This window comes from Callospermophilus lateralis, chromosome 2 (assembly GCF_048772815.1).
Source record: "Callospermophilus lateralis isolate mCalLat2 chromosome 2, mCalLat2.hap1, whole genome shotgun sequence".
Lineage (NCBI taxonomy): Eukaryota > Metazoa > Chordata > Mammalia > Rodentia > Sciuridae > Callospermophilus > Callospermophilus lateralis.
In genome coordinates this window covers 2,927,173-2,936,065 of record NC_135306.1, presented here as the reverse complement: position 1 = coordinate 2,936,065, position 8,893 = coordinate 2,927,173, and positions in this window count along the sequence as shown.

Genomic DNA, 8,893 nt, shown 5'->3' with positions numbered 1-8,893 from the left:
CTATCCACAGTGGGCACTGTCAGTGTCTCGGCTTTTGGCCACTGTCACTGGTGTGTGGTGGCACCTCACTGTTGGCTGGGCTCACAATGCCCTAATGACGTGTAATGCTGGACATTCGTGTGTCTTCCTTCCGTTTGGTCTGTTGCCCATACTCACGTTGGTGGTTTTCTTGTTGTGAGTTTAAGAGGTCTCGTATGTTTTGGAAAGCGAGCCTTTATCAGGTTTCTTTTGCAAACATTTCCTCGCAGCCTTCTCTTCTCACTCCCTGGCACCGTCTTTCGCAGAGCAAGAGTTCGGGCTGTGAATGAGCTTCGACTTGGGGGTTCCTGCCTCTGGGGCTGTGCCTCAGGAGTCACCGCAGCACCCAGGGTGGCCGGGTCCCTGTATCTCCTGGAAGTTCCACAGGCTTGTGTTCTTTGTGGAGGGCTGTGATCTGCCTTGAGCTGGTCCTGGTGGAGGGGGTCAGTGCCTGGAGTCGTCTTTGTACTTGTGGGTGTCTGGTGTGGGACCTGGTGAGCGGTTCCCTTGCTGCACCACCGCCCTTGCTCCTTCCTCCAACGCCTGGCTCTTCACGTCTGTCTTGCCAGGGCCACATTCTCGGGAAAGACCTAATGTGTAGGCAGCTGCTGTCATTGGATAGGGCTTTGGGGTTGCTCCTCTTTCTCTGTCACGCTCTCTTGACCTCAGCTGATCTACCTGCAGGAGGGGCTGCAGGGCCAGGGCACTGGATGCTTCCCAGCTCCTAAGACATCATGCCAAGAGACGCCCAGACCTTGCCGACGACGGTGTGGTCACTAAACACCCGGGGGTCTAGAAGCTTGCTTGGCGACATATGCTTCTTTGATTATCAGTGAACTTGAGAATTTCTTTCAAAAGTCTGTTGAGCATTTTGGTGTCAATTTTCTGTTTGTGTCATTTTAGCCTTGTATATTACTTTGCATGAGTTCCTGTGTTTCACCATATTTCCACATATTTCCCCCAATCCACCTCTGCCGGAGGTTTGGTCCGCCACGTTCTCATATGGGCAGAAGTGCCAGAGCTCTTTATTTCGCTCTCAGCTTTCTTCCTGTTCTTTCTAGCTGCGTTTGTCTTCCCGTGGAGGCTGGTACGTGTCGCCCTCCCCTTTGAACATCCTCTCGTGTTTCCCTTCTCACCTTTGACTCTTCCGTTCCCTGGGCCGTTCTGTGTGAGGACGACCCTGACTGAACAGCTTCTTACAGTGGCTCCGGTACCCAGCCTCGAGCCTGTGGAGGGCCCCCCGTGTCCACTGCTCACAGGACAGGGCCTCTTCCCGACCTTTCTTTGTTCTTCCTGATCTCGGCTGTGGCATGAGCTGAGGCCATGCACCTGGGATAGCTGGGGCTTCGTCCCACCTCGCGGTGGTACGGTCATGCCACAGTCCACTGCGTGTTTTACCCAGGGCCTGTTAATGCTCTCACCTGGTGATTCTACAAGACTGATTTTAAACTCCTGCTTTGTCAAGGTGCCTTCCATGGCAAAATGCCCCACACCAGGACAGGCCTTTCCCCGACACCTGAGGTGAGTGCCCACTTCTGTGTTCATGGCCTCCCAGGGGCAGGGGGACAGCAAAAGGCCAACATCTGCCCATCAGGGAGACTATGGGGAGCCTGCAGAAGTGGCTCATGTCAGTGAGAAAATGAGACACGTCCCCACCATGGCCTGGGGAAGCGCCGTGTGAAGAATTTGGCACTGGGTGGAGAGGAGGAGCTCTCCTGGAATCTGTAGCCAAGGGCCAGCCTGCACAGAGACTGAGCCATGGTCACAGACCAGCGTGGGACAAAGAGCCTCACCTGGAGCATCAGGTGGACATGTGGGTCGGCACCTTGCAGCTCTTTAAAGTAAGAAGTGATTGCAAATCCCCTCTGGAGAAAATCAACTTCAAATCACGCCTCCAAGTTCTCCCCAAATAAATCCCTGCCAGGGGTTTCAAGTTCACAGTCAAAATCACATTACATACGAGGGAAGAGAGCCCTGGAAAGAAGACCCAGATGGAAATAAAATGAAACAACCAGAGAGCAGGAGCCAAGAGACATCACATCTTGGACGTATTAGACAATGAACGTGTGGTTAAGGCAGAAAGAGGAGGTCGGAACCGACCGAGGAGCAAGGCGAACTGAAAAGAGCCAAGCAAATCACTAAAATGGAAAACATCTTAAATGAAATGAAAAACTCCGTGGCTGGGTTAGACCCCACATCAGACACAAGTGAGGAGGGGTTAACGGCAGGGAGATGGAGCTGCAGAAGTCCAGAGAGAAACAGGGCAGGAGAGAGAAGAGAGGGACAAGGAATCATGGCATAAGGTGAGAGGGCTTAACCCACATCTGTCAGAGGAGCGGGAGGAAGAGGCCACGCCTGGTGAGACCAGGGCCAGGATCTCCCAGGATGCATACGAGACCCTGATGGCCATACTCACCAAGCCAGTTCAACACAAGCAGGACAGATAAACGTCCCTGCATGACGAGAGACCTGAATGGAAAGGCAGAGCCCCGGTGAGCAAGAGATGGCTTAAAACACCAGAGGGAAAAGACAGTCCCCACAAGACAAGTCCACTGGACCAAATCCACGCCCACTGGACCAGGTCCATGCCCACTGGACCAGGTCCAGATCTTTCTACGTCAGCAGTGGGACCCTGAGAAGTGGAATCTCCACTGTGCTCCCTGGGAGAGAAGAGTCCATCTTGAACACGCGCCTGCCACAGGAAGCGCCTCTGAAGAGTGGAGGCAGCACGGGAGGGAGAGGCGAGGATGGGTGGAGACCCTGGCGCATCGTGGCCCATGTGGCCGGACGCTGACCTCAAGGCCGCAGAGCCTCAGGGTCTCAGGGAAAGGGAAGTCAGGGAGGGGCTGGGCTAACATGTCTGAAGTTGTTGGGGGCAGGATAAACACACTGATTGAGTTTGAATTTTGATAATTTTGGTGGATTTATTAAAATGCCTAAGGTAGACATTAAAGTACTAGAAACATGTTTAACTATAACACTAATTTTAAAAGCCATTGATTTAATACAAAAAAAGTGGAAGAGAAGAAAAAGAAAGAAAAATAAAAAGTACAAAATAAGTGATGAAAATAAACCCACACATCAGTGGCCAAAATGAATGTAAATGAACAAAGACTCCACTAAAAGATAAAAATCACCCAACCATATTTTTAAAGATCCATATTTTTAAAGACCTGTTTAAAAGACAGGCATAAAATGCAAGCAAACAAAGAGGTTGAAAGTAAATGATGAGAGTTAACAGACGCAGGGCAAATCAATAAAAATAAAGGACACATCTGTGCTGGTGTCGATAGGCTTCAAGGAAGGGTGCTGCTGGGGTCACTTCCCCCCAAAGGCTGGGGCTTCACACTAGTACCTCCACCCCCCTCGTGACCAGAAGGACAGTTCTGGTGCCGTCATAAATGAGGAGGGTTCACCGCCACCTCCCTGCATGTCTACCTCCTGGGACTCTTCCGTTTTGTGTTGCTCTCTGGGTCACTCTCCTCTAACCTGAGAACTCTCATCTGTGCTGAGTGCGCTGCTCACTTGCTGGTGGCAAACTATCAGCTTCCCCCTTGCTGTGAGAAACCGTCACTGTCCCCTGTCATCTGCTGGCTGTGGGACTCTACAGTGGCACCTTTTCCCTGAGGCTCTGAAGAGGCTGTTCCACCGCCTGTTGGCTTCTACAGTTCTGTTGGAAGTCAGCCGTCGCGCTCACTGCTCCCTGAAGATGGTACGCCTCACCCCTCTGGCCGCGTGAGGTTTCACCTGGGATTCCTGGCACTTTCACTACGATGTGCCTAAGAGACTGCCGTGAATCAAAGATCCACAGAGTGATCCATGGAGTGATTTCTAAAGCATTCACTTAACTGAAAAGCTGAGATGGAAAGAAAACGATTTTTATAGATACTTAGCAGTTTATCCTAAAATTCATGTGGACATGTGAAGGACTTAAAATAAATGGCCAAAATAATTTTGGAGAAGGAGAAAATGTAGGAGAAATTGCAGCACCAAATTACACACATTTTATAAATCATGGTCTTTATGACAGTGAGACAGTGTGACCTTGGTGTAAAGTAGACATAGAGATCAATGAGATAAGGTAATCTAGAGAGAGACTCACATAAAAACATTAAGTGAATTTAGTGGGGAAAATTGAAGTGTTTCAGCAAACGGTGTCAAAGTAACCGGACATTGATACAGAAAAAAACAAAACAGAGTCTTCATCGTCTACTTCATAATACGAACCAAGATGAATTATATATGGGTCATTCACATAACCAAGAAAGCCAAAAGTAGGATCTTAAGAAGGAAATGTCTGACAATGCCATCACAGTCTGGGGGTGGCAGAGACTGTCCAAACCAGGTCATCAGAGCAACAATGGGTAACACTGAACCCAGTAAACACTTAAAGCCATTGCTGCTCAGAATATAGGGTTAAAAACACAAAAGGCAATTGGCAGAGGAGGAGAAAATAAAATATCTACAATGCATTTGTCTGCACAGGATTTGGATCAGAATACATAAAGAATTCCTGAAACTAATTCGTAGAGAGATTTTCAAAAAGAAGCTGCTATAGTTTGGGCTTTGAATGACCCCCAAGGCCAACTATCTATGTCCCCAACCTGGGATGCTAGTGGGAAGTGGGGCCTGGGGGAGGGAGGTGAGGTCACTGGGGTCAAGCCCTTGAAGGGGAGCCTGGCCCCACAGTAGGACCAAGGACTGTGGCTGACACTGTGAGCTGACGTAAGCCCTTCCCCGTGCAGGCTGACAGCCATTGGGCATTCTGTCAAGAACACGAAGCTGGCAAGCCCAAAACCTAGATTTAAAAAGGGAAAAAGTGTTCAGTTCAATGTCGTAATAAAAGGTCCTGAACAGTCATGAGCACAGATAGGCGCTCACCATCCACAGCCATCACAGGAGACGGATGTGAGCCAGAGACCTGCGGGTGCAGCCCACCAGAGCGGCTGGCCCTGGGGCCAGCGGTCAGTCCTAGGCAGCACTCTGAGAGGGTGCGAGCCCCACCCACACAGACAGCAGGTGACGTCCACAGGAGCTTCTCTCCCCTCTGTCACAGCTAAAAGCCATCTTCAAGTGTTGCAGAAGAGAAGAGGCGTGTGAGTTACGGCCCAGGCATACCAGAATAGTTGCAGCTGTGAAGACTAGCCGCTGCCAACACAGGGCAGCATGGTCAGTGGCCAGGACCGTCCTGGGAGAAGAAGGTGGGCACAGAGGAGGCCTGCTGCATGCAGCCCTCTGCATGGAATTCCAGGGTATGAGGGGCAGGAGTGCAGTGCTGGTGGTACCCACACACAGGCAGGGGGTCAGCTGCAAGAGGTGGGCAGAACCTTCCAGATAGGTGGGAATGTCAGACACTGGATCTGGCAGGCAAAACTTGGAGGTGCTTTAAGACAGACACTGAGGGTCTTGCAGTTAACCCTACTTAATTATACTTAAAATTTTTTGTTGTTGTAGATGTACATGACACCTTTTAAAAACTTTTTGTTTACTTTATGCAGTGCTGAGGATTGAACCCAGTGTCTTGCATGTGCCAGGCATGTGCTCCACCACTGAGCTACAACCTCAACCCCTTAATTCTACTTTTAAAAGACGCTATTAGCCGGGCCCCATGTCCCATGCCTGTAATCCCTGCAGCTTGGGAGGCTGAGGCAGGAGGATCATAAGTTCAAAGCCAGACTCAGCTACTTGGGAGGCCCTGAGCAACTTAACAAGACCCTGTCTCTAAATAAAAAAATAAAAAGGGGCTGGGGATGTGGCTCAGTGGTTAACACCCCTGGGTTCAATCCCTGGTACCAAATAAATAAATAAAGATGCTATTAAATGTTATCATTAATAATATCTAAAAGTAAAATACTCAGAAATAACTTAAATTCAAATATGTACAAATCTGTCCTGAAGGAAATTTGTGAATTTTCAAATAAATGAAGAGATACCATGATGGAGAAAGATTAAGTCTCATGCCAATTCTTCACAAAACAATCGACCCTCCTGTGCAATTCCAGTAAAGTTTGTGTGTGAATACTGTGGACTGTGTGTGTGAATGCGTGTGAATGCGGGTGTGTGAATGTGCGTGTGCACGTCACTGTGCAGCTTGAGAAGTCTCCTACTGGAATATCGGTAGCACCACAGTCACTCTCTGGGAAAAGAACGACATGGCGGGAGAATTGGTTTTCCGACTGCGGGAATCGCTTGTGAAGGAATGGAGTGTCGCAACCCTGCGGGAACAAACAAAATGACTAAGGAAACACAAGAGCGAGCCCCACCGGCCTGCCTGCCTCGGAGAGCTGGGCTGTGGGCGGAGACGGCATGAGTTACCCCAGGGTGTGTCCTCGCCTAAACAGGGGAACAACCGGACCCCTCACACTGCTTCCTAAAGTCCATTACAAGTTGACTCAGGGTCCAGCTGAATGGCGCGACCTTTAGAGGGTAATGTAGGTCACTACACGTCCAGCCTCGGGGCCGGGGAGGAGGCGCCCTCCCAGAAGGTCAGAACTCCGCAAGGGGAGAGAGGAGTTTCCCTGGCTACATTGACATTCAGAACTGGAAACAGTGAAGAAGCAAATCTCCAAGAAACCATGTTAGTAACATGTGTAGCCAAAAGGTGCGACCGAGTTAGTACCTGAATCGTAATGAGCTTCTGTCAACCAACAGCAACAAGAGATGTGCAGGAGTGGGGTCAAAAGGGTTGGAACAGGTGCTTCAGAAAACAGAAACCTGGACTCAAAGCCATAAACCAATGCAATCAACCCCCACGGCCCAGCCTTCCACCCGCAGCACACTGGTAAGAGCTGCAAGCCACCAAGTCCGCAGGGTGAGACACGTACGCGTACGGTACTCACAGCTGGTCTCTAGCTTGGCTTGACCACGGGACACCTGGGCGCGGCTGTGGACGTGGAGTGGGTGAGTGGGTGTGGGCCCCTGAGCCCCTGGAGGAAGGCCATGTCAGGTGCACACTCGGGGGTGCCCAGCAGATCTGTCGTGTCCACAGGGAAATTGCCCCCAAACCCAGTGGTGGGAGGGACACTCACGCCGCACTGTCTTCCTGTCACGGAGCACACCAGGAGCCAAGGAGGAGGGACCTTCGAGCCACAGACTCCGTGCTGGGCACGCACGCAGAAGTGCCAGATAGGGTCCCACCTGGGCGTCCTGGGTCAGTGGGCACTCCTGGGCACCAACAGACTGAAGGTACAAGGGAGGTCCCCCAAGGTGCCTGAAGCTGACAGCTTCCTGCCGCCCAGTGACATCTTGGCCCCTGAGGTGCCACACGCAGCGTCTTTCTGACATTTGTGGCAATGCTCCTGTGAACAAGCCGAGGGCACTGCAGTCCCACGACGCAGAGCTCAGACAGTGGGCACAGCACGTGACGCTTCGTGACAAGACGACGTCCTGTCTGGTGATGCGTCTGCAGTACTAGGCTTTTTATCAGTACCTCAGGGTGCACCCTGAGACTGACTTAATAAAAGCGTCCACTGGGCAGCAGTCTGCGGGTTCCACTGTCACCTCGGACACCTCCAATCCCATTCAGAGGCCCCATCAGGTGACAGATCTGTGCCATCAGGTTCCTGTAAGTGCACTCTAGCAGGTTTGCACAGGGACAAAATCGCCCAACGAAACACTTCAGACCACCCCCCTTGACTAAGTGGTGTGTGACTGTATTTCAAAGCCCCCGGCGTGTGTCCTAAAACCAGCGGAAGGCCCCGGGTGATCCACATGGGGCTCAGGAGCAGGGTCCCGGGAGGGAGGAGGCCGTGTTGGACACTGGGGTCAGGTGCTGTGTTCTTGCCTGCGGGCTGCCGAGGGTCTTCCTGTAACTAGATTCTGGGTGACGGTTCGTCAGTTCTGTGTTTCTTCAGCCCAGTATTAAGTGAAAACATCCCCTTGGAACCTCCTCTCGTCCCTGATCAGAGCCCACGGGGTTCTAGGGCACTGAGGGGAGGCACTCAGGGCCTCCCACAAGGCCACCATCCTCAGCCCAGGGAGGCTGGCCCCGGTTGAAGCCACTCCTGGTGGTCCTGTGGTTCTCCACCTGGGAGGAGTCAGGGGGGCATTTCCCGGGTGAGAGAGGACACAAGGTCCTCAGCACTTCAAACAAGCTTAAAAGTTCAGGAGGGACCCAGTGCTCTCCAACCCCAGGACACAGACTGCGGCAAGCCAGGCTCGGGGCCACAGAGCTGCTGAACCAGCGCTGCCTGACAGCACCGTGCTTCGAGACCTTGACTGCCCTTGGCCACTGCAGTAGCCTTCACTTGCCTGCAGACAAAGCCTCCCTTGGCTAGGACTGGTGCTCCTTCTCATGCAACCCAGGCAGGATCCTCCAACCAACTGTGAAATCTCAAATCCACTTTTCCACTGGGCATCGCCTTCTGAATCCCAGGCCCCTGTCTGTGGCCTGCTCGTCCAGTCTCCTGCCCCCCTTAGCTCGTCTCTGGTTCCTAGACAGGGCATTTGGGCAGTCGAGCTGCAGGGTTGCCTCTGAGCCTTCTCCCGGAGCCTGCAGCGCCAGGCCACGTCCTGTCCCACTTTCCAGATCGCCATCAGGAGCTTCCTGCACATGTGGATTCCCGAGGGAGGGAAGCCAATCCCGGCCCACTGTGTGTCCGACCATCTGTGCGGGAGCCGGCAGGCCAGGCCAGAGCCCTCCTTGGTTCTCTTGCCAGAGGAAGGATTTGATGTTTTCCATTTCCTCAACCCATCGCATGTTTGTCCTCGGGCTTGTGCGCTTCCCTTCCTAGGGACTGCAACGTGTCCAGCCTGCCCGAACCTTGCTGGTGAGCAGGGTGGACACAGGCCTCGATTCCCACTCGGGGAGCAAGCCCCTCACCCTCCTGGTTCAGGACACCTTGGGGCGGCATTTAGCGGGGCTGGGGACATGGAT